General features: G+C 34.7%; 1 pseudogene; it reads left to right on the plus strand.

Annotated features, from left to right (window-relative positions):
• Positions 1-13,121, plus strand: part of LOC149547627 (chaperone protein ClpB1-like) — a 35,366-nt pseudogene extending 22,245 nt beyond the window's left edge.
• Positions 13,122-27,310: the final 14,189 nt, after the last annotated feature.

Genomic DNA, 27,310 nt, shown 5'->3' on the forward strand with positions numbered 1-27,310 from the left:
ATCATTTTTTGACCATTTATTAAATTGGTCGGTAGGGAAAGGGAAAATATGGCTTTTTTTAAATCTATGCCCATGTTGGTCAAAATTTCAACCAACATGAGCTTAATATGTAAAAAGGGAAAATGCCGCTCATTTCATTGATTCTATTCAGCTTCAACACGTGTGGGAGTTGAGGAACCAGAGCTATTTGACCAGAGATTTGCTCTGATGGGTGCATTGATCTTGAATTTATTTCACTTTTTTCCTGTTATCATTCAGTTCTAGAGAAAATAGCATCAAGGTAGGGTTTACATTTGTTGGGAAAGAGCTACATTGCACGATGTGAGATATGGGCTAACTGGGGCTCGATTTGTTAAAATAGTATTGATACTTTTTTTTTTGGCATTCGATGCGTTTTATACAGAGTTAAATTCATTATGATGTAATAATTTAGAATTCCTGAATCATTGGATATCGTAGGTAGATTGGGGTTTAGTCCAAAAAATTTAAATTTAGTATTATGCTATAAGATACCTCATGTGTTGGTACTTGATGTTGAGACTTACATGTAGGCAAGTGTCTTGCAGAAGAGTTATCACATTCATATGACAAAACAATGAACCATACTGCAACTCTTACATCTACCAAATATGGTGTTAGTAGAATGAACATGCTCAAAGCTTGCTTCTCTCGAGAAGTACTGCTTATGAAGAGAAACTCTTTTGTCTACATATTTAAAGCAGGACAAATGAGTCACTTGGATCCCAAATTTGGGGAGCTCAAGCATTCCTTTTATTTATCTTATCAGAGAAAGAAGAATGAATCCTGACAAATATATAATGCAGATTGCAATTATTGGGGCAATCACAATGATGCTATTTTTGCACACAAAAATGCACCAGCAGAACATTATAGATGGAAATCTATATATGGGAGCTATGTTCTTTAGTCTAGTGCATATGATGTTTAATAGATTTCCAGAAATGTCAATGACACTTGGCCGCCTTCCAGTTTTCTACAAGCAAAGAGACCTCCTATTCTATCCAACTTGGGCTTATGCATTACCAGCATGGATAATGAAGATCCCACTATCTTTTCTAGAAGCATTGATTTCGGTTTCAGTTACATACTATGTTATTGGCTTTGCACCAGAAGCTGAGAGGTAACTCTAAAACTCTGTATCTTTTCTCATATGCAATCTTGGATGCATAAAAGTCATTCTAATCCACTCACAAGAGGTTTAATAGTTCTTTGTGAATAATACTGTTTCATAGATGTGAGAGAAATAATAAGAAATATAATGATTTTAATCTTAACTATTATACATCACTTGCTGTATTTATAATACTGTATTGAAGTGATTCTTTTCAACACCAACATTCCATCTATGGTCAAGAGATGGACAGAATAATTAGTTCTTCAAATTACTTTACCTAAACAATACTAAGCTTGAGCCTCCTTAATTTAAACAAAGCACTTAGTAATGATCTTCATGATGATTTCAAGAACACAAAAATTGGTCTGCTGTTGTAGCAGATAATTTGGAAGCTCACAATGTATTATTTGTATCTCAATTCTACCTCTTATTTACCAAGTTCAATGATCCTTACTTATTTGTTAGAAGTTGAGTTTAGAAAATGTTACACATTGAAAAAAATAGATTCATGCTATGTAGCTCATGCTTATGATGCTCTGTACTCTGCTAGCTAGTCAAATTTGTATCCCCCACAATAGCCGATTTTGGATTTTGTAAATATTTTATTTTAATTTCCTTTTAGTTATGCAATTAGAAACATGTTAGATGAGCAAAGAGATTTTTTTAAAACTTTGAATTCTATATAGAAGTGCACACAAACATGGCTCGGTTTGTTAGGTAGAGGTGAAATCAATCTTGACACTTAATAGTTTCTTCCTACAAATCACCATCTGCTAAATCTTATCAATACATATTTGGGCCTTGAACTCTGAAGTGTCCTAGTTTTTCTCATTCCAATGTTTCTTCCATGCAGACGGAAACCAAAATTTCAATGCAAGCTTGTTTTATTCAGTTGTCTGCGATCATTTTGATGTTATTTGAGAAAACAATTTTACTTTTTCCCCCAAAAATTAACTTGTTGAAACCCGTCAGCTAAAAGATCTTTGTTCCACAAACTGGGAAGGTAGATAAGTGTTGATTTCTATTAATTACAAAACCCTCAACAAACCAGTACAAGAACTATTCACTCCATCGAATTGATTGTCTCCTTGAACAACAATAGACAAAAGACTCCACAAAGATTGTTTGTGTTGTTATGTCGTCGAATTCGTGCACAACATGCCGATGTATGATAAAAATCTTACAAAGCTAACCATGTTGATGATATTTCAATTATAGTGCTAGCTCAAAAGATCGTATTACATGTTCAAGAAGCCATCCTTAAATTTCTTTACGACATAAAAATGGGTGTGGGGAGTATTGAGTGGGTATTGGAAGGGAGTGACAAAACAAGAGTTTGGGACAATATTTTTTGAAACTAGGAGGATTCTTTAGTATGTCATGAATGCATGTGCTATGATTCAGTTTCTCTAAGTGAAGCCCGCATTCAAGAAGCCAGCCACCAAAGGTAGAAGACCTCTACGATCACTACTCAACATCTTTACTTACTAAGATATTATATGATAGAAGAATTAGTCATGTTGTTTGTATACAAATAAACCAGTGGTCATCAACCTGTTAACCTTCTTGGACTATGCCCTTTAAGATGAGATGTTGTTAAATCTTCACTAATTTTGTCCATGAATTGATACTGCTTAAATAGGCATATTCCTTTGTCTATGGGGAACATTTAAAGAAGACAACCTTTAAAAATCATTAGTCCCACATATTTTGGCTGATTAGGAATATAAGCACCTTCAATCATGTAAGGGAATGGACTCACATCATGTAAGTCTCAACATCATGTATATCTCGATTCTCATAACCCTACTCCACATGAAAATCCCCCCAGCACTACTTTAATCAAATGCATCAGGCGCGCACAATCGAGACAAAAGAAGAAAGGAGATTCTCATTTGGCTGTAGATCATCTTATTCTAGGATTACTGGAGGATTCACAGATTGTGGACAACTTTGAAGAAGCAGGCGTGAGTGCTTTGGGTGTTAAATCTAAAATTGAGAAGCTGAGGGTAGAAGGAAAGAAGTCGGAGACTAACTTTGGTCATACAAACTACCAGGCTCTGAAGATCTATGGGGGCAACCTGGTGGAACTAGCTAGGAAGCTTGACCTAGTTATTGGCAGAGATGAAGAGACCAAGAGAATCATTAGAATTCTGTGTCGGAGGACGAAGAACAATCCAGTGCTAATTGGAGAGGCTGGTGTTGGAAAGACTGTTGTGGTGGAGGGACTGGCTCAAACGATTGTTAGAGGAGATGTGCCAAGGCAAGTTGTTTTCTGCTAAACAGGTTCTTATTTTTAGCAATTTTGAAGTAAAGAAAAAGCTTAATAAGAGAGGAACATTTGACATTTATGCTAGTCTTTTTATTTTTATTTTATATACCCTAGGGCTTCCTGTAGGATAGATAGTAGTAAGCATACATTAGTACTTGCAGAAGGATTTCATAATCTGTTTTATGTCAGTTATATTATTGTTCAAACTTTACATTCGAATTTTCCTTTGGTGGCAATATATACGTTACATTGTTCTACATGGCACACCTCTTTCTAAATTAGCAATTGACAGTTCAAATGATGCAACACTATGCCCCCTTATATATTACTACAAGCTGAAATTAATAACACTGAAGCAACTTGCACAAGCTATTCTAAGCTCTAGATATCTGGTCAGCATGATTCCTTTTGCATTCTGGTTAAAGATTGGCATGTGTCCTTGTAAACTAGTTTTTCCTTTGTAAGCTAACATATAATAAAATGTTGATGCTTGGTAATATTTAAGTAGTATTAGGATAGGGATTGGCATTAAATTGCAGTTTTTGCAGTTGGTTTGGGACTTCATGAATTTGCACTTTGACATTCATAAAATTTATTTGGAATGTTGCAATGATTTGCTGGAATTTAGATTGATAGAATTGGATATGGGAGCCCTAGTTGCTGGAACAACATACAGGGGTGACTTTGAAGAAAGACTAAAATCTATTTTGAAGGAGGTGGATGAATCCCAAGGAAGAGTCATTCTTTTTATTGATGAAATACATTTGGTTCTCGATGCTGGTGAGTGTTTTTTTTTTATTGTTTTCTTTCTCCATTTGATTAAATCTAAATATGTATCATTATAATTAGTTGTCTTCAATTTGAAAAAGGGGGTTTCTCCCATGACGTGCTGAGGGTTCAATGGATGCTGCTAATTTATTGAAACCAATGCTTTCCTACGGCTATCTGAGGTGTGTGGGAGCAACTACACTGGACGAGTATCAAAAATACATAGAGAACGATGCTGCATTCGAGCGCCAATTTCAGAAAGTTGGCCCTTGATTAATTTTATTGGTGCATTTTATTTTTAGGTCTGTATCACTGTAGGATCATAGATCACCTTGTGAGTAGATTATCTCAACAAGTGTCTTTGGCAGGTGTACGTGGCTGAACCAAGTGTGGCCGACACAATCAGCATTTTGCATTGTCTGAAAGAAAAATAGGAGGGTCACCATGGTGTGAGGATCATGGATAGAGCGTTAGTGGTTGCTGCCCAGTTATCCAGTCATTATATAACTGGTAAGTTCTTCAAATATATATTCATATGATTTAAGTGGTGATAGAAAAAGATGACATTGTGTGGCAGCTCTTTAGATATGAGATTTTATCATAAATGGACAAAATTTTGATTTTAATCAAGTGATTGTGTATAATTAATTACTTGATTTTAAAGTATAAGAAGTTTGTTGAAGCTTGAGACACTAATTTTCATTGAGTAGAATGCAGACATTTTGTGGGTTTTGTGAAATTGATTAATTATTGTTTTCTTGTTTGGACTATGAACAGACCAGAATCTTCCTGACAAAGCAATTGATCTGATTGATGAGGCATGTGCAAATGTCAGAGTGCAATTAAATAGTCAACTTGAAGAAATTGATGCACTTGAATAAAAAAAAATTCAATTAGAAATTGAGCTCCACGCTCTTGAAAAGGAGAAAGACAGAGCAAGCAAGGCTTGGCTTGTGGAGGTTAGTATGGAGATCTACCTTTCTTTTAAAAAGACTGTTTTGCTATATTGCATGAGCATTGTATACACACATAGAAAGAAAAGATTACTGTGGTATGCAAGGGATTTCTATAGGATAACGTACTGTTCTTATTTTTCAAATTCCACAGGTTCAAAATGAGCTTAATGAGGTTAGAATGTTGGGATTTAATAAATGGTTATAAGAAGGTATTAATGGCCGTGGACGAACTACCCACCAAATAGCATTCTCATTGTCATATTGTGGTGAGCATTCATATCTGTAAACAAATTGGGCACCAAAATTAGTAGGAATGATCATGAGGGAGTTCCATTGTTTAACATTCAACCTTACAAGAGATGTTCTCTTGTGAATCATTCTGTGTGAAAAGATGCATCATATAGATTGATTTCATTCAATAAATGTGCAGTTGATTCCCAAAAAAGTGACATCTATATCTTTTAAAAGTTATGCTACTAAATGTTGGGCTCGATCTAGCATAATGAGCTACTTTACATTCCTCCTATGACCTTATTCTAAATCTCTCTAGGATAGATGTTTATTATTAAATCCATTCTCTACTTTGCATGTTATATAGCAGCTTGAGGTGTCCCTTATTGCTTGCATTGTGGTAATAGCCAGTGTTTGTTTGTAGAAAAAGGGTGAAGTTGAATTCCTTTTTCTAAAGAGATGAGCTACTTACTACAAACTCTCACGAGGAAACAAGAAGTTGACAAGAACATTAGGGATACATTGGACAAAGTTCTGGTTCTTCATTTTGGAAGGGCCACAGATATTGTCTGCATGCAGCTTGATGAAATTGTAATGTTTCCTCTCTAATGCCACCAACTACAATTAGGCCATCAACCCCTACCCACTACTCAAAGAAGAATGACTAAAACACAGTGGAACTATGCTTTTGGCTCCACAGTCACCGTGAAAGATCTGTAACTTTCATAATAGTTCTCTAATCTCCAAGATACATTTGTAACCACCACCTGCTGCAATTAGCAATTTGGAAATCCCTATGATGCTATAACTGTCTATTTTTCCATTTTCAAAATTGAATTCTATTTTCTGTTTTTGGGATAAGGAGCTTATTTTAGTCACATATGATCTCAAGGGGTATTAACCATCATATAGGTTAACCATTTGAAAATTTTATAGACTCCTGTTCAACTACTACACTTTATTAACAAGATCATATTTCCACAATCAGTCATAGTAGAGAGATGCATATTCTAGATTCAAATTTGTTTTATCTCCTATAGCTCTTCTCATCCTGATGATGGATCACTGAGTGTGATTCGAAATGTTGATGCCAAAATGTGGCACACAATCGAATCCAAAATATGCATCTCTCTGGTACACTTTACTTTTAGTTGTATTTTATTTTTAAGAGTGCTTACAAGTTCCATCATTGCCTTATTCTTTATTTATGAATTGTGTTTTTCATCATCAAATGTTTTGGTGTCTTGAAATTCATGTTCTATGTCATTAGCCCGTGTGAAATGACTAATAAGATTGCTCATTTCAATTTCCAATACTAAAGGTTCTTACTCTTTTGAGTTACTAGAGTTGAAGAATAAGTAATCTTTTTTTCATCAGGGTGAATTTCACTTGTTCGCTCTTGTTATGAGAAACATCTTTTGACTGTTTTATGCCCCATACCTCCTATTTCATGTCTGTCTGTTTCTTTTATTAGAAAATATCTAGAATCATAGAATGACTTGTCTGTCTTGGGTTTAACTGTAGCACTAATTATATTTTTATTAATTTTTTTTTTTCTTTCAAATGATTTCATCCCTTTGACTTGAAGAAAATAATAGCCTAGTTCCAAACACTACATGGTTTTCTTAGCCTTTGATGAGTAGTTGTTGATGCACAATGAATTATGGAAAACAGATGTCTGACACCAACCACAATTTCATTCTAAAAAGTGAAAATTATTAGTTGGGCCTGTATAATAAAGTTTTTCTTCTTTGTTCATTTACTCTTTTATTTTTTATTAATAACTTACTCATTAAAAATTATGCAGATCTTTCACCTCCACATTTTAGCCCTCTTGTGATTTGTGTCTTGCAAAAGTGCCTTTGAGTTGTCGAGTCAAGGTCCAAAAGTCAGAAGCTTTCCCACCGGACAATGATTTCATTCTATGTGGCCAGTGTGATGAACTTTATTTTGTAGGCTCAGGTGTGTATCTGTTCTTCCTCATATAGTTCATTCTGAGTTTGAAGTCAGATCCTTATGTTGACAATTGGATATTTCCTCTCACAAGATAATTCAAGGTCATTATCTTTCACAATTGTGACTACTTTTCTTCCAAAAATCAATCAAGTATATCAATTTGATCATGGTTCAGAAGATTTTCTTTGTGAATGGAGTCCATTGAGAAGTTTGCTTCATTTTTCCCAAGGCATATTATCCAAAGAGCAAGTGAGATCCAGTTTGGAATCAATAGATACTCACTTTTTGGGAAAAGGCAATCCTACTATTCAACGATCTCTTTCACAAGTGTTGTCACTTGTAGAGAATACAAATTGTGAGAGGAAATCTGGTGTAGCAACTGCATTTGCATCCTCCATAGTATCTGCAATGCCAGAGGAAATAGTGGAAAACTTTCCTTCCCTTGTTACATTATGCCATAAAGTGTTTGGAAATAACTTTTCTATCTTGTTGGCTTTGTTGTGTGCACACAGAGATCTTTTTGGTAGAATTGCTAAGGCCTGGGATGATTATTTCTTATTCAGTCTGAAGCTTGCCAGATATTTTTATCAGACAAGTAGAGATAATGGTAATCTCAAAGTACATCATGTTGATAAGCAAGACTCTTCTTTGGATGATGGGTTCAAATTTTATCAAATGAGACATAAAAGTACAGAGAAGCAGTCACTGTCTGTTTCCATGGGTGGTGGATGTTCTAATGATTCAGCTACTGTAGCTTTTGTTTCTTTTATCCAATCCATACCATTCTCTATTTTGTTTATGTTAAGTGCAAATTGTTATCAATCAAAACTTTTGATGACCGAACTCAAAGAGTCAACTTGGCGAGCATACTTGAATAGTTGACTTGGTGGGGCAAGTTGGTGAGCCAACTTAGCGAGTCCACTTGGTGAGGCGAGAGTTGAGTCAACTTGGTGCGGCGACTTGGTGAGATGACTTGGTGAGCGAACTTAAAGATTGACCTTGATGAGGTGCTTTGGTGGGGTGACTTGATGAGTGAACTTAAAGAGTCAACTTTGTGAGCATACTCGAACAATCAACTTGGTGACATGACTTGGTGGGCTAGCTTGGCGAGCTGACCTAGCATGCGTACTTGAACAGTAGACTTGGTGAGCTAACTGAAAGAGTCAAATCATTGAGGTGACTGGGTGGGAGTGACTTGGTGAGAAAACTTGGAGAGTTGACCTAGGGGATGGGCTTGGTGAGAAAACTTAAAGAGTTGACTTGGTGAGCGCACTTGAATTGTCAGCTTGGTGGGTAGACTTGGGGACTTGGTGGGACATGTGGGTGAGGTGACTTGGTGAGGCGACTTGGTGACATGAATTGGTGGGCTAGCTTGGTGAACCAACCTTAAAGAGCCAACTTTGTGAGTGTACTCAAACAATCAACTTGGTGGGCTTGGCGAGCCAACCTGGCGTGCATACTTGAACAGTAGACTTGGTGAGCTGACTTAAAGAGTCAACTTGTTGAGGTGACTCGGTGGGGGTAACTTGGTGGGCTAACCTGGAGAGTTTACCTAAGGGGCAGAATTGGTGAGTAAACTTAAAGAGTTGACTTGGTGAGCATACTTGAATTGTCAGCTTGGTGAGCTGACTATGGGAGTCGGCCTGGCAAGCTGATATGGTGAGTCGACTTAAAGTGGCGACTTGGTGGTGCAAGTTGGTGAGCTGACTTATCGAGGCCACTTGGTGAGGCAACTTGGTGAGCTGACCTACTAAGTGTACTTAAAGACTGACCTTGATGAGGTGCTTTGGTTGGGTGACTTGATGAGAAAACTTAAAGTGTAAACTTGGTGTGCTGACCAAGTGAGTTTACATGGTGAGTAAGCTTAGAGAAGCAACTCTATGGGGCAACTTTGTAAGCACACTGAGTGAGCCCACTTGCTGGGGCAAGGTGGTAAAACCACTAGGTGAGTCGACTTCATGAGCTAACTTAATGAGTCAACTCGTTGAGGTGACTGGGTGGGGGTGACTTGGTGAGCTGACCTGGAGAGTTGGCCTAGGGGGCAGACTTGGTGAGTGAACTTAGAGAGTCAACTTGGTGAGCGTACTTCAATTGTTATCTTGGTGAGATGACTTGGGGAGTTGACTTGGAAATCTAACATGGTGAGTGGGCTTAAAGTGGCAACTTGGTGGGGCAAGTTGGTGAGCCGACTTAGCGAGGCCACTTAGAGACATGACATGGCGAGCTAACTTGGTGAGCAAGCTCGATGAGCGGAACTAAAGACTGACCTTGATGAGGCACTTTGGTGGGGTGACTTGATGACCAAACTCAAAGAGTCAACTTGGTGAGCATACTTGCACTAGTGCATTTGGGTTCATTTTTCGACCTTCATTTATCAAATTTTTGACCCAATTTTTGACCAAATTTGACCAACCCATTGGTCAAAATTTATCTGGTCAAAATTTTGATGAACTCACTGGTACATGATTTGTCTCAATCATATAACTATTTATATATTTTTCATATTAGTTACTGTCAATTTTTTTTAGGCATTCTATAAAACAGTTCACATGCCTTGCGTATGATATGACATTTTGCATGCATTCTGCACTCTCTCTCATCCGGCTAATGATGGATTATGTAGAGTGATGTAAAACCATGATGCTAAAAAACACACAATCATATCCAAAATGAACTTGCACTACAAATGGATTGTGGAAATGTGATATTGGTAAAATTGCATGCATGTCTACCAGGACTATCACAACTTAAACATATATTTGTCCTAGTAGACATGCATGCAAAATTAACAATATCAGATTTCCACAATCCATTTGTAATGCAAGTTCATTTTGGATTTGATTGTGTGTGTTTTTTAGCATCATGGTTTCAGATCACTCTCCGTAATCCATCATCATCCGGATGAGAGAGTGCAGGATGCATGCAAAATGTCATATCATATGCAACGCATGTGATTTTTTTATAGAATGCCTGAAAAAAGTTTTACACCTACTTGTTGGTAGAAATTTCTACCTTCATTGGTCAAAATTTTTGACCTTCATTGGTCAAAATTTCTACCTTCATTGGTCAAAATTTTTGACCTTCATTGGTCAAAATTTCTACCTTTATTGGTTGAAAATTTTGACCTTCATTGGTCAAAATTTCTACCTTTATTGGTCGAATTTTTTTCCTTCATTGGTCAAAATTTCTACCTTTATTGGTCAAAATTTTCTACCTTCATTGGTCAAAATTTTGACCAATTCCCGGTAGAACTTGCACCATGGCTATGGAGGTTTTTCTACCAACGTATTGGTCGAAATTTTGACCAACCAGAAGGTTGGTCAAAATTTTGACTGGAAAAATTTTGACCAATGGGTTTGTCAAAGTTGGTCGAAGTTTGGTCGAAAATTGGGTCAAATTTTTGACCAATAATGGTCGAAAAATGGTCTCAAATGTACTAGTGGCATATGCATGCTATTTATTATGATAGGCAGAGAGCATTTTCTTTGCTCTTTTTTGCAGTGGAGAACGAACCATTTACTGAACTTCTGGTGGTAGATTTTCATTCCTGGCCTCAGCATGTTCATGAGAAGAAGATTCAAATTGGTCTTGCTCTAGCTGCTATAGTTAGGATACACAAACAAACAAATGATACCTTGAAGCCTCAAAATGGTCTATCTATATATCCTCTTTGGCCCATAGGTAATTGGCCCACTAGAATAGATCCAATTGGATTTCCAATTACATTAACTGTAACCAAGGATAGAGCAGCAATGATTAAACTAGTAATTGCAACACCATCCTAAGAAACACAATAAACATATTCAAAGGTTAATTCATTTAATATTCTCACAAACATTCAGGCTTTTATTATAATGATTGGTTGATGTATCAAAAATAATCTCTTATTCAAAAACTCTTAGAAGAAAGAAAGGAACCATTATTTTATTTCTAATCTCATTGTGGCATTCTTTTCCAACTGATCTAATACCTCCATCATTACTACCACATTGAAACTGGTTCTTTTCTGACTAATCTAATGTCCCTGTGGCTTTGAATATGTTAGGAATTCTCGTCTACTCTCAACAAGTATTTGAAGGATGTATGAATTTGATGTAATCATCTAAATCTCTATCCTTTATATTGATTCTTATACCCATGTGTGTATGCCAACTATATTGATCAACATGAAGGGATCTTGTAGATCAATTTGGTAATATGTCAGAGATTCAACACTCTTTATGCAATATTTAATAATGTTCCTAATTTTTGTCGCTACTATGAATAGTATTGTTCTAGCTATGGTTGACAGAATACCTCCTTTAATTGGTGGTTGTTTGATCTCCAATAGTGAATATTCTTCTGAATATAATTTCTAGATATATTCAAATGTCTATAATCTAATCCTATACAAGTTTTGTGCCTTATCTTCTTCTCTATCTTTGTCAACAACTGACTTTGATTGCTATTGATTTATTTTATTTTAATTTTGTCATGATTTCTCCTCTTGTCTGAACATATCTTGGAATCTATGACCTTTTTCTGTACTTCTTCCTTGTGTAAATATTCAACAGTTAAAGTCAAATGGCTAATTGTTCAAATACACATATCTAATGAATAAAAGGGGACTGAGGTCTAATCTCATATCCTCTCCAAAATGAGATTGAGAAACTTTATATCTAGTCAATATGGAATGATGAATCATGTTCCTCATTGATAAGTAGGAGATATTTTCCACAGCAAGTCAAATTATGATATTACTATCATGATTTAACTCATGAAGCACAGGTCAATGAGTTTGACTAAAAAAAAATTACATAGTTAAATTCTGATCGTGATATCACAATGTCCCATATTACTAATATCATGGCTACTTAGATTCTTAACAAATATTTCCTAAGGGTAATCATATTAATTCATAGTATTTGGTTATTGTGTGTATCAATGTCTCGGTGTGCATTTGTAGTGGTAATCTTACTAGTTAGCAATTTGTATGATGCCTGTTGGTGGAATTATCATGTGGCAATGATTATTCAAAGGGATATCTGTTATATTATTAATTATGTGTCTCACTAGGAAATTTATAAGGAGACATCCAATGTAGATGACTATTTCAACATTGGTATATTGTATCTAGCTAGAAGCCATGTTAGAAATACAATGCTGAACCCTTATTTCAATGTTCATGTCCCATTATCTCAGAATCATTTTTGTCAGTCTTTTCTCTTTATGTGATGTTGCCTAGCCAATTCCTATTATGCTTGTTTTATGGCAATATTATCCTTCTTGGAATATTCATGTGTAGGTCTGTGAAGGCTTCCCCAAATTATATTTTAGAGCAAAAGAAAAATTTTCCAAGGCTAAAAAAAGTGGTCAACCAGAGCCACTTTTTATTTGTCCTTCTACACAGTGGTATGCATGTGAAGAGAAGCTTGAAGGCATAGGTTCTGATTTGATTCATGTACCATTTATTTCTAGAAGACAAATGAAATTAGTACTAAAAGGAGTAGAAAGAGACCAGTTTGGTGTTTGGCATGTTTGTTTTTCTATGCACTCATCTAAAGAGGAACTTGAAGAAGCATTAATGGTTCTGAATCCCAAAGAAGTCATTTCAACCACTTCCAACTACAAAGCGATTGAACTGCAGTATGGTAGTAAGACAATTGGAAATACTCGAAAATGGTCTCAAAATGATTCAAGTTTGCAGTCTAGAACTACAAATACATTCTGTCAAGATGGTTCAATATTAGGAATCAAACAAGATAGGGTTAATGATGTAACTGCATTTCATGTTTCAAATCAACTGAAATTTATTTTGAAATGAGAGAGAAACTTAGATTTGAGAGTAGCTTTAGAAGAGAAGCATTCTCACACACACGTCTACTTTTCTTCACCACTTAAACCCATTCCTCTTTTTGGGATAACAAGATACAGTCTTCCGCCATCTCCACCTATGTCTTTTAGTGATGAGGAGGATATTTTTAGCTCTTCAGAGTGCAAGACTTCAATAAATGATGCAGGACCTTTGTCACCTTCTCATTTGCCACAATATATTAAGCATTTTATGTGTGGTGGAAAGAAAACATCTCAATTTACAAATTCAATAAGGGCTAGAAAGCTTGATGATGAATCCAGAAGCTCCACAGATCATGCAGAGGACTGCACACAGTCATCTAGAAGGATAGCTTTGCATATCAATGAGGAAGTGAAGAAGCCAGATGTATTAAGTGGCCATTCAGAAGAGAGTGAGCATCCACTTGACTATATTGACCATCCAAGTCCTAAAAAATATGGTGCAAGTGATAGTGAACAAGTAGGTTGCATGTAAATTTACATGATGGAAGAGAGCTTCCTGAGTTTTGATAGCCATTTCAAGCATCCTAGGTCACTTCATGAAAATTTTAGAAAAACGTAAAGATCATTAGATGTACCAATTTGTCAGCCCCTTTTTTCATTATTGGACCTTGCAAATATCACCGAGCAACCTAAAATTTGAAACTCTCAAAGTTAATCAATTGAAAAGAGATCACTGTGGCTTCTCATTCAAACTCCTTTCCTATTCATTTGCTAGATAAAAATTGGAGTCTAGATTAAGATAGTAGAATTTCATTCTATTATTCATTATTATAATGATTTTGTAAATTACCTTATTCTATGTACTATGATAATTATATTTTCTTATCAAGAATGTCATGACACTCAATTGCTTCAGCTCAGTGGGGCTGGCTGTATACTAGTTGAAACATTTAGTTGTACTCCAATGTAGTCCAGTTTGAAATTTAGTCAAATGTTCATTGTTCAAAAGCTATTATTATTCTATGCAATATCATATATTTTTGAATTCAAGTGCATTTAATACCGACTCAGTCTTCATGCTTATTAGCCAAAAATAATATTAGAAAGAAATTATTTAAAATTTGGCAGCATGGAGTTCCTGACATTTGCTACAGTGAATGTTTAAAAGAGAGAAATTCTTATGCAGTAGCTAAATGGTTATATCTTCTAGATCAACATGGTTATATCTTCCAGATCAATATGACCTAAACATTAGTAATGCATTTAAGCACCATACTTGAAAAGAGTTGTTCATTTGTCTTATCAAAAGAAGTTTCCTTGAATCTAAGAAAAGGATTTGGCAAATGTTTCTTTTGCATATGGTACCCATGTGGTGATACATAACATAATTAATTGTACTTGGCATAAATACAAATGTTAGTTTCACTGCCATTTTTGTGAACAATATATTTTTTGTGCTTGCAATCAATATCCCTTACTAATGTTTTTCATCCTACTTGTATAAACTAAGTCTTTTCTTGTGAACCATATTGAATTAAAGGATGCTTTTTCTTGAACAAGATTGTTATGATTTTAGCAGATGTATAAACTATCAGTGTTGGAGATCTATTTCTCATGAAACATTTTGAGTTTTTGATCACTTCATGTATAAATCTTTCAGGCTCTGAAGAAATTTCTGAATGGAGATGGCATATTAACATTAGATCCAAAAATAAATAGAAACCCTGATGCAAACTTGGTGATAGAGAAAGTGCTATTAAGGAGTGGTTAAAAGGCTTGGCAGTGATTTGATTTTATCAATCAGGTATGCTTCATGTGTCCAGAATTTGTCTACTCATAATTTAGCTCTTGTTTATGGACTATTACTATTATGAGCTTTATAAGTTTATATAGTTCATTTCTCTGTTCAAAATTTCTATTACATTTTGGTTTTCTTTGTGTTGTACATAATCCAAATTAAACCCATTTATTTCTTATTACAGGGCCACATTAGCCTTATGCTTGAAAAAAGAAGAGGAAGCCTCATGTTATAAGAGCAGAACCACAAGAGCCATAGGAGAATGTCAAAGATAGTCATGATGTGCCTATTAGCATCATGACTATCTTTGGCATTCTCCTATGGCTTGTAAGGGAGATCAGCTAGCGAAGATTCTCTGTTAGCTTTTAATATGCTTCATAGATGAGATTGCATTATATGAGATTCATTACTACACTCTGGAATGGGCTCATCTTCAATCTTCAGAAGATTGAAGATGAGCCCATTCTAAGTGTAGTAATGAATCTCAAAGCTCCTTCAGCCTGAGCATATGATGTCTTTCAGATGATCTTTCTAAAGCTGCATCAACATTGTATCCTTTAGGTGTTTGATTCTTCATCTTTCTTCTTTATTATTCTATAAAACAATTCTTATGGTTTAATTTTTTTAGCATCAATTTGTAATTTGAGTCAAAAATCTCTATATATCTTTTCTTGCCAGACAGGGTTGCTTAGTTTTTATGTAAATGTCTTTGCTTTTGCAGCTTGGACTTGAATTCACCACCAATGTTCTTTATGCTTAGCCAACAATATATTTGTACCAAGTATAGTGCATTGTAATGGTATTGTTCATACAATGTTGATGTTTACTCAAGAAGACTATTTTTATTTAGTTTTATTTGCCAAGTTTCCTTTTCAGTTTGATTTTGAGCTGGTGATGCTTGAGACTCAAATGCCTACAAATGCTTCATGCAGTGTCTTGTCTCAAGCCCTGATCACTAGGCAAGCTCCTAGCTCTTATTACAGTTTGCTTACTGCAATGTCACATCCAGTTTGCATGTGATTCTACTGACCTAAAGGATCCTTAACCACAAAAAATAATAGTCTCCTTTACCCAAGATAATACAACTTTGTTTGGATTTAAATAAGAAAATCATAGTATCATTATTAGTGAGGATTTGTATCTACTCAGAAACTTCTTATCTAAGAAAGCCTTCTTGAGGCTTGTGAGCTTGTGTACTTCTCCTTTACATCAAAGGTTCAATGCAAGCATGTTGCTAGGACCCTGCCCGAGGTTAAAAATGCAAAGTGAACTAGTTTTTAATGCTTCTCACTAGCAATAAAGCATGTTTTATTAGCCCATTATCTAGCTAGTTCACCTTTATTTCAAATTTAATGCAAGGAAGAGGAGCTTCTTGGTTAGGGTCTTGCATTGAATGATGAATTAGATCGTGTGCTAAGGAAACAAGACTCCATTACTACAGGGTCTCTTGTTACATGAAAAAGAACAAAAGAGAGTAAACTAGAATAAATTTGGTAACTTTCCACATTTCAAATGTGGATTATACCTCTGAACTATTGCATAGAGAGAGAGGGGGGCAGGGTGTTGCAAAACTATTGCATAGCCAAGGAGACAATAAAGGAGCCTCCTTGTCTCCCCTACCCCCACATGTGAGAGAGAACACTATTGCATAGAAAGGTAGGCAATAGAATAAGAACATGCACTAGAGTTCTCCCTAAACTAGGTGTTCCCAAAGGTAAATAACTGAGGCTGTCCATGGTTACAAGAAAAGAGAGAATAAGTGCACATGATATAAAAGTAGCAACTCATGTTGAAGTAAACCATTAAAGATAATTCTTAGAATAAATAGAAAAGCATAAAGAGGAGTAATAGTAGCAGATGCTTTGTAATGGAGTACCACTTTGACAAAGAACTTCCATGGAAGGAAAATACAGATCCTTCAATTTTCCTACACTTTGCAAGCTTGAGTTCACTCTCTGAGTTATATAAAATTGTGAACTGGTAGAGAGATCTAGGCAACTAAAACTTGTGATCCTTCTAGAGTAGACAAAGGGACAATCTATTTGTAAACAACAAGTATCTCAGGATTTTATATGGAAGCCATATTTTTTCTGCATAATCTTCTTGAGATAAGTCATTCTGATTGACACTATTAGTGATATAATCCTTTTGCAGCCACAAAATTCCAAGCTTTACAACTAATTCGATTTCACCTATACTATTTGTTGGGTCTACTCAGGTCAAAAGAAAGACTGGTGCTTCATGTGTGAGCTTGAGTTTCTTGTCTTGAGGGTGAGAGGAGGAGATGGTGCCTTATCACCAATTAGAATACTTCCTAGAATTAAAAACATTGGCAATCACCTTGGATATGGAAAACAAGAAGATGCTTATGAGTTTTTAAGGTAACATGAATTGAAAAGTGCTTAGAGTCTTTCAAATTTTAAATCATACAGACATATATCAAGATAAAATGCTCATAGAAAGGAGTATTTAAGGATATGCTACAAATTATGTGCACACAAAAATTAATCTCCATTGATGTGCTTAAACATACTTACATGGCACATGCATGCATGCACACACACAGATTGATATCTTGTTTTTCTTTTCCCTTTTAGATTTGCAGTTGATACTATGTAGTCGATATGCCTTGATGAAGCTGGTGGAGAGGAAGCCATTCATCCAATAGCACATGTGACTACGTTCATTCAACAAACATTTGGCGGTTATCTTCAGTCAAAGGTTTTAGTGTTGTTTAGATTGTCGAACCTCCTGTAACTCAAAATTGAGTGTCCACAGGTGGTTTTTTTCTTGAACAGTTACTTAAAGATGTAAATAAATATTCATTGAAACATGGGTCAATGAGTTTGACCCAAAAATCTACACAATTGAAGTCTGATAGCAATATCACAATTTGACTTTGGAAAATAGGATCAACAATAACACTACTAAGAAAAATTTCTGCCCACATACATGTGGGAAAAGTAGATATCTAGACCTTACATCAATATCCTTACTAGCTTGTAGCATAAGAAAGCTCTCAAGGTCACAGAATGAGTTTTCTAGTAGTGGTTCTACTCCTAAATTAATGTATCAAGCAGATTATTTTTTAATATAGTAACTCTTGTTGGGGTTGCTATTTTTTGGAATCTGTGTATTTTGATATCCTTCTTGATACTGCTTGTATTCCTAATAAACCTTTACCTATTTCTGTAGAAGTCCTATTATCTCTAGATATTGACAGTAACGTGGAAGTACAGGTTCTTACTTCTCCCAATTGTGGTTGTGGTTATTATTGATTTCTGGAGAACTATCTTCTCTGGCTTTGGTAAGTCATATCAAAAGAGGTGATTGTAACCTCAAGCCACAAAGCTTAAGTGCACCTTAGGTTTGATTAAAAGTCAACCTTGTAATATCTTCAAGCCACAGAGCTTGAGCACAAGGAGCCATAACAGGCATAAATAGTGAATAGTAGTCAAACTTTCAACAATCTACCTTGAACCATAACAAGTTTTAAGCACTCCAAGGAACAATCAAGCATGTGATGATTTTTGAAAAGCCTCTCTGAAGCAACAAATTCTAAATATGGCCTCAAACCAACTTTTAGCTTGACCCTTGAGTGTGGATTCACCATTCAAGTCTCCCTCTGAGACTGCAACTAGGTTTGAAAATGCCAAGACACCCAAACTTTTTTGGTGGGCATCAATTGAATTTTTTAGTCTATCTGAAGCAGTAACATGCACTGAATACAACAAGTCACACCTAGCTTTGCTTGTTGAATGAAAATTTTTAGACATCACCTCAAGCCATCACAAATTGAGGTTTCCAAACCATACTCAAACTCGAGTAGTGAGATTACACAAGCAGCCAACAATTACATTATATTTCTTGATGGAATCTAGTCAATAAAATTGACCACCAAGAAACCACTATAACTTAGGTGACTTCATCTAACATATTTATATTTCTCAAATGTATTTATATGTCATTTTACCTTTCAATGTAGCTCCTGAATCATCTTTTTCATTGATGTAAGAGTTTTTTAATGTAGCATCGTTAATATCAATTTAAATTATGGCTATAAAAACTCAAATATTTGAACATCTTATTATAATTGCTGTGATTGCTATATTCCATATGAATTTTCTTTGATATGTGCATGTGGAAAAAGTGATTTTTCTACTACTCCCAGGAAGTTATGTGTGAGGTGGCATGTTGGGTTAAGTTTTGCAAATGTGTGACAAGATGCCAAATTTTTATACACATTGTTTAGGTTTTGACTGGCTATGACTCAGGATTATCAAATTTTTTAATTCAGATCCATGGGAGGACTATGTTAATACTGGTTTGTTATCATTGATTATAACTTATCATTACCAGCGAGTTATAGAATGTGAAATCATCGGGCTCATGTGAATTAAGGCTTTCTTACAAGCTAGGGTTGCCATTGCACCAAAAGATCATCCAGTCAATGCTTGATACAACCACTAGACTTGTAGAATCCACATTTATTTTTGGACAAATGTATAGACACCACAATGTATATTGGAGGTCCTTTGCTTATGAAAATGCATGCATCCACTATATGTAGATGCTTTTTTAATGTAAAATTGTAAGTGGATCTGCATGATAGTGGTTATTGGTTAAACATTTTTAGGTAGAAGGAAATATAGTGCATATAACGAAGGCATTGGCTAGTCGCCCCGGAGCAGCACAAAGTCTGATTGAAGATGATTCACTTCAAATTTTATTTCAAATGGTTGCAAAAGGGGAAAATATGAGGGTTGAGTGACCCTCATTAATAACCATGATCTCTTGTCAAATCTCATTGGAGATTCTAAACTAGATAAAAATGAATCAAGAAACAAAAATGCAGAATGAAAAGTTGGGATGATTGAAGAATTATTTTATCAAAGATTGTGGTATTCATAAGTACCAATGCTGATGGTGCTTTGGATGGGACTGCTAGTTCCTAGAGACTGAATTGTCAAGGGTTCTCCCCTTATGGAAAACTTGAATCATGTTGCTACCAAATTTATTCAATTTTGTGATGCCTATTCTTGAATTTGTTGTTATTCAAATTTATTCACTATTGTTCTACAACTCAGCAAGAGTTGCTTGAACAAACAAAAAGGGGAAACAATTGGTTGAAGTTAAATGCTCATGATGAAAAAATCACAGTATTTTTTAACAGGTATATTCCTTAGTAATGGCTGGTTTGTTCATTTGAATAATTTAAACTGGGGTTGGCTTGGTATACACTACTTTTAAAAAGATTTTTAATACTGCATTTTTTCTTGATGCTGGAAAATGAATATCGTGTACTTGTGATTTTCATGTTTGTGTAGGTTGAGGTCATTAGAACTGGAAAATATAGAGTGGCAAAATAATCTTCTTGCAAAGCATACAGAGAGTAAGTTTTTGGTCCTTTAATTTTTTTTTGTAATCGTTAAGCTTAGTCTTGGTATTATGATATATTGCAGATGCATCTAATAGTTGTACATAAGGCATAGATTTATTTATGTGACAAAACCTTAAATTATGTTTTTGTTACCTGATTTGGAGCTCAAAAATGAGGTGAAGAGACTTCAATCATTGCTATCTGAAAGGTTGATGCAAAAATATTTACACAATCGACAAGTTGCAAATATCTCATGGATTGTGGAAATCTACTTGTTCTTAAATAGCCATGTTTTCAACAGATACCATTTGATGAGAAGATGACTTCATTCTCTGTGATTTAGAAGAAGACCCCATTTCAAAAGCATAGAGAAGAAGAGGAGGATAAGAAAAAGGTACATATCATCAACTTTGAGATTTAGTCATGAATGATTTTTTTTTTCTTGATTATATAATCTCCTTGTTAAGCTATCTTGTATGATTTGTTCTTGCGGTGCAAAGAGCAGATGAAGAAGCAGCTTGCTTGTATGAAGAGTCTATGGAATCTTTCAAGGCAGATGATGTACCTGGTGGCAAAGCATTTGTATGGGGAGGAACTATCAATCCTAATGATCAATCAAAGGATAGAAATGAAGGTTTGCATGAATATGTACTCAGGTCTTTTGTTGCCCAATTGGTCTATTTCCACCTTGTTGACAAAGGGGTTTTTTTATTTATTTCATAATAATAGGCGTGTCATCCAAAGATGGGGCTTTTGGTTCGAAGAAAGGAAGTAGGTATTTGCATAGATACTACATTATTGCTAATGCTTGGCATGCATTTCTTAGAAAATAGTAGGCTCTTAAAACTAATAAGGGGTCATTGAAGTTCAAACATGTACTGCCACATGGGGTAGCTTGCTACACTTGCAGCACTAATTATTCCTAACTTTTGAACTATCTAATTAAACTTTAAGATTGAAAGAGGAGATGCAATTTTTCTCTGGAATAGGCAAATTTCAAATTTTTCATCATTCTAGTCCTTTCTCTTGGGCATTGTTGTCCTTATCATGTTCAGAGCATCGATATGCTTTTTTTAATATTGTCTACATAACAATTAGCTAGTTAATCTTGGATTTCTTAGAAGCAAAAATTTCTTCCTTAGATTGGGTTTTCTTCATTTATGCTGATATTAGTGCAAGAAGTTGGTCAAGCTGGTGCAGTCTACAACTATGACGGCTTATTACTGTCTGATGACTAGACCTCTGTAGATCACCATGGAATGCTGTAGTTATCCTTGTTGGACATCATCTTCTATGATACCATTTTTATTAAGTCATATAGAAATCCAAGATTTAATCTACTTATCACTAGATATATATATTTGTTATATAGATAAATCTATAGGTACAAGAAGTCTCGTGATGAACTCTAAACTAAATACGTGCTAAAGCTATTGGACTCTATTGGTTGCACACTTGAGAAGAACTACTATTTACTAGCCTAAGGTATTGTAAAGGGATAGAAGCCTAAGGTATTGTAAAGGGATAGAAATATGGGACCCTCCAATGGCAGTATAGGTCATTATGAGTAGGTTTTACATGTCAAGCTATAACTTTTCTTATACAATAGAAGTATAATGAATTTATAAAGGATATGGTTCTACACTTTTGGAGTGTTATCATTCTATATATATATTTGGAATATCCCTTGAAAGCTACTTTTTTGGCACAATAACTAAATCCAAAATTTTTAATGGATCACAGGTGTTGGGGTCCTAGCTCTAGGCCTTCTAATCAGGAAAATGTTGAGAGCATAAACTATAATGTATTAGTGTGTGTATCTTCTCCTTGATCATATTAATAGGGTCCTATTTAATACATTCAAATAGAAATATGCCATTTATTACTCAAAGGTTTTGTTTAAGGATAGAGTTTATTGGAATCTCCAAAGTTCTGAAACCCATCGGTTATTTTTGGCAGCTGTTGGATGCAAAATTGCAAGTCTGCATACGCAATTAAAGTGCAAACAGTTTCCAAGGCATGTGCCTCCTTTTGGTTTTGGAAGGATACTGTTTACATATTATTTATAGAACATTCCTTCAATATTGTATGATTGATATGATCATGAAACCCAATTTTTTTTTACATTTTGAAGGATATGGGGCATAGTATAGGGCCCTCTGGTTGGCTGCATATTAGAACAGTTTGTACTATAATGCTTTTGTGTATGATTTGTCATCAACATGTAGTCTCCAAGAGCATTTATGAAACTAAGTTGGTTGTCCAAATCTATCATGAGAGTCTATAAGTATGTGTCTATCTTTAAGATTGACGTTTCTTGGAAATTCAAATGAGAAAACTTAAATAGAGACAATTTTGCATCTAATTCTAATTCAAATCATATCAAGACTGAAATTTGCATCTACTTCTATTTTGATAATTTGATTTCCTTTGCCTATTTAAAGAGTTGGAATTGGAAAATTGGTCTTTACTATAGTACACAACACATGGTGACACTAAAATACTATCATGAATCTTGTGTCTCATTTGCATAGCTTCAGGGTACAGTTATGGACTTCAACCATAATGTGCATTGAAGGTTTTAAATTTCAATTTCTGAAGCTATAATACCACAAGCAATAAAACTTCAATTTTTGCAAGATTTCCTTGATCCTTTGGAGTCTCATATCAGGTTGGTTTTCTTTATTAATGCATTGATAGGATTTATTAACCACCCACATTTCTAATTGATGTTTTCCACATTGTGTTTAACTTGCTGCCACACTAGTTGTAGAACCTGTGACTTCTTTTAACTATTTACTTTCTTCAATAGAATTTAAGAATAATGGAATCATTCCATGAGTATGGGGGATCGATATTCATGGAATGATAAGAATTGGCTGCATGTATTATAAGTTGCTAACCAGGCACATGCAGGATTAAACAAGATAGGAGTGATCTCAGTTAAACAACAACATGACAATTGAACTATTCGTCTAGGACTACACATTTTGCATGCATGTCTACCAGGGCAATTGCAACTTAAAAAAATAAAATCTCTCAATATATCTATTTTGTGCATATCCAACAACCATGGCTTTTGATGACCACATTACGTTTAGGCATCCTGTGAAATAGTTCACATGACTTATCTATGCTTCCATTTTGCAAGCATGTCTCCCAAGGCAAATGCTACTACTTCATCTATACCATCTAATAGAATCCTTTATGCTTTGATGGATGCCTATAGCATATCCAAAAGCTCTCATTCAATAGTTATGAGATGATCAATCAAGAGGAAATAGTTGAGAGCTTAAAGTGAGACAATTTTTAGATGATCAAATGAAATGAAATGGGCATGTGAGTAGATAGAAACTAGAAAGACTTTGTGTATAGATGAAGGCATGAAATCGATGGTTTTCAAGCACTCAGCATAGACGCTCAGCATTCAGTATGTATCATCATTCAAGATCAAATGGATGTGTGGGATTATACGCATAGTGAATAATAAAGGAGGGAATTGAACCCCCCTTGAGGTTCACACTTGTTGAGGTCCACTTCAAAAATGACCCTTCCTGTGAAATTTCTATCGAAAACCTTTCTAATGAGATAATGTGTTATGAGCTCTTCATCAATGGGATGGAACATGAATCCAGGAGGCAGTTGTGCATCACCCATATCATGATTGTAACTAAAGTTAAGAGCCTCTATTATTGAATTCTCTTCCCTATCACCCATATTCATTTCCTTTGCTATTCATGCTTCACATGGGAGTCTTTTTATATGATGATTTATTGTCAATCATGTCCATTCACTACCAAACAATTCTTATTCTACAAATTTGAGATGCTAGAATTTTTGTGGATGTGCAGGCCATCAGAACATACTGTAGGGAGGATGACGAACTTATTCTCAACTATCAGACTCAGGCAAGTGATACAAATTGTAGAATCTTAACATATGGTTGTTCAAATTCTATATCTCCTAAATGATTTCCTTTTATCATATAACTTGTTGTGCATAGTTGCTAAGTTTTCTTATTGTATCAGGCATATTAATGAAGAAGCATATTAGTTATTGTTGATGTTTTTCAGGCATTCTATAAAATAGTTCACATCCCTACGTATGATATGACATTTTGCATGCATCCTGCACTCTCTCATTTGGCTGATGATGGATTACGAAGAGTGATCTAAAATGATGATGCTAAAAAACACGCACAATCAAATCCAAAATGAACTTGCATTACAAATGGATTGTGGAAATCTGATATTGTTAATTTTGCATGAATGTCTACTAGGACAATCACAATGTTTAAGTTGTGATTGTCCTGGTAGACATGCATGCAGAATTAACAATATCAGATTTCCACAATCCATTTGTAATGCAAGTTCATTTTGGATTTGATTGTGTGTGTTTTTTAGCATCACCATTTTAGATCACTCTCTGTAATCCATCATCAGCCAGATGAGAGAGTGCAAGATGCATGCAAAATGTCATATCATATGCAGGGATGTGAGCTGTTTTATAGAATAACTAAATTTTTTTTGACACCTTAGCGTTGGTAGAAATTTCTACCTTCATTGGTCAAAATTTTTAACCTTCGTTGGTTGAAATTTCTACCTTCATTGGTCAAAATTTTCTACCTTCATTGGTCAAAATTTCTACCTTTATTGGTCAAAATTTTCTACCTTCATTGGTCAAAATTTCTACCTTCATTGGTCAAAATTTGTACCTTTTTTGGTCAAAATTTTCTACCTTCATTGGTCAAAATTTCTACGTTCATTGGTTGAAATTTTCTACCTTCATTGGTCAAAATTTTGACCAATTCTTGGCAGAACTTGCAGCATGGCTATGGAAGTTTTTCGACCAATGTTTTGGTCAAAATTTCAACCAAAAAATTTATGACCAATGAGTTGGTCGAAGTTGGTCGAAGTTTGGTTGAAAACTGGGTCAAAATTTTGACCAATAATGGTCTAAAAATGGTCTCAAATGTACTAGTGGGGGTTGGGGAAGGGGCCTATTTTATTCACCTCACAACTTGATAAACTTGTTGGAATAAAAATTCTTACTACTTGGTGGACTACACTATTTCTCCCCCCACACAAGTTAATTTATATTGGGGCAGACACCATTGAGGTAGTCATTGAAGAAATCGATAAGGTACTCTCCTTTTCTAAGGAAAATATATATAGAGACCTTTTATTACATTGGGATAAAGAAATTATTTGTTGATGGGGTTCTTCTTCGCATCCATCCCAAGGTTTGGAGTATTGATGTTTAGGGAAATGGGAGAACTATCATTGATTTTGGCACCACCTTGACCTATATTGTGGAGCCTACATACCAGATAATCCTTGCAACATTTAGAATGACTATTGTATCTGAGAATAAGATTTGTATAGAGCTAATTTGATCTATGAATCAATGTCTCAGGTATTGCCAGACTCTAATTACCAAAGCTTACAATTATTTTCAAGGGTGGCACAATATTTAATTCTCCTCCTTTAAACTATTTCATTAATGTTGTTAATGACAAGTGCCTGACATTACAGGGTGTCCCTTCTCTTATTGTTTTCTCTATTCTTGGTAAGATTTTGTAGCAGAACTTTTTTATCATGTATGATAGGGAATTTTATAGACTTGATTTTTCTCATAGTGATTGTCCCACATCTTAGGATGTACATTTTTCTTGAGATTATTGTCATTTGAAGTGCTATCATCATAGATAAAAATTCATTTTCCTTTGATTTTGACTATGCTCCTTAATGTACATTTGCTAGCCATAACATATATCAGACAAGAAGCTTGTCTGTTACACTTTATTTTCTAAGTGATTATATCTATATGCCAAGTTTGATGAAAAAGGAAACTAAGGATAATTTGGAGTATTGGAAAGAAAACATTCATAGTGACTCAAGGACAATGACAAAGTGCAACACAGGGTTCTTAAAAATAAGAGGACAAGTTGCAGAAGGCATTGTTTTCTTTTGCTTCAACGAAAAATAGCCCCACATACACATTTTCTCAACTTAATTTTACCAATTCCAACAAAAGAATTATATATTACCTCTACTCAAATTTCAAAGGACCAATAAATTTCAACGTATTTCTTAGTTGAACATTACAAACTCTTTCTTTATTCCAAGGTTGAAACTAGATAAAGATTTCTTTTATTCTTCTTAGTTTATTAATAGAAGAAAACTTGTTGTACAATGGAGGTGAGCCTACTTATAAATTTTGTGAAAATTAATTTGTTAATCATCTAGCTAGGAATTAATGCTTTAACACTCATTTTGGGTGCCTTAATAGCTAATTCGATGTATCTTGGAAGATATTGGACCATTGTCTGCTACTATTTAAAAACTTATATGAATGTCTGCTCCTTTACCTTTGTAGTAGCTACACATATTAGTTTATCCCTTTCAAGCATTAAATATTTAATATGCATATTTATTTATATACTTTTCTATATCCAAATCATATATTGATTCCTATTAATATAAACCTAAAATATAATGTACAATAGATATATATTACATATATTAATATAATTATTTGTTATCAAACAATTATATTAATATGAATGATAGAAACAATCATGTCTACAATGATCAAGAAAGGAAATCATCAACAAACTAGTCAAAATGCAATAATAACCATAAAAAATTTAGGGATGCAGAGAACAACAAACTTCAACAGTTTTAGTATTACTAACGACATCGATAATGGGGGGGATATTTGAAGATACATTTTATTTATACAATCAATTCAAAAATTTTGTTAGAAAAATTTCATATTGCTCAAGATATTAATCAATATAGTAAGCATTGACATCTAGAGAAAGACGTGAATTAGACAATTGTATAAAGAGCAACACCTGGTATATTCCAAAAGTTGCTACCACTTACTTGTAAAGGATACATTATGAGATTTGATCTCACATCTAGAATGGTATAATAAAATATTATTTTTTCTTATTTATCCATACTTGGATCATGCAAAGTGAGTAGAGGCTCCCTTAAGACATTCAGTTGGACATATTAAAACATCAAGAATG

Source organism: Cupressus sempervirens, chromosome 7 (genome assembly GCF_028749045.1).
Source record: "Cupressus sempervirens isolate cs-2001-9-10 chromosome 7, ASM2874904v1, whole genome shotgun sequence".
In the NCBI taxonomy this organism is placed as follows: domain Eukaryota; kingdom Viridiplantae; phylum Streptophyta; class Pinopsida; order Cupressales; family Cupressaceae; genus Cupressus; species Cupressus sempervirens.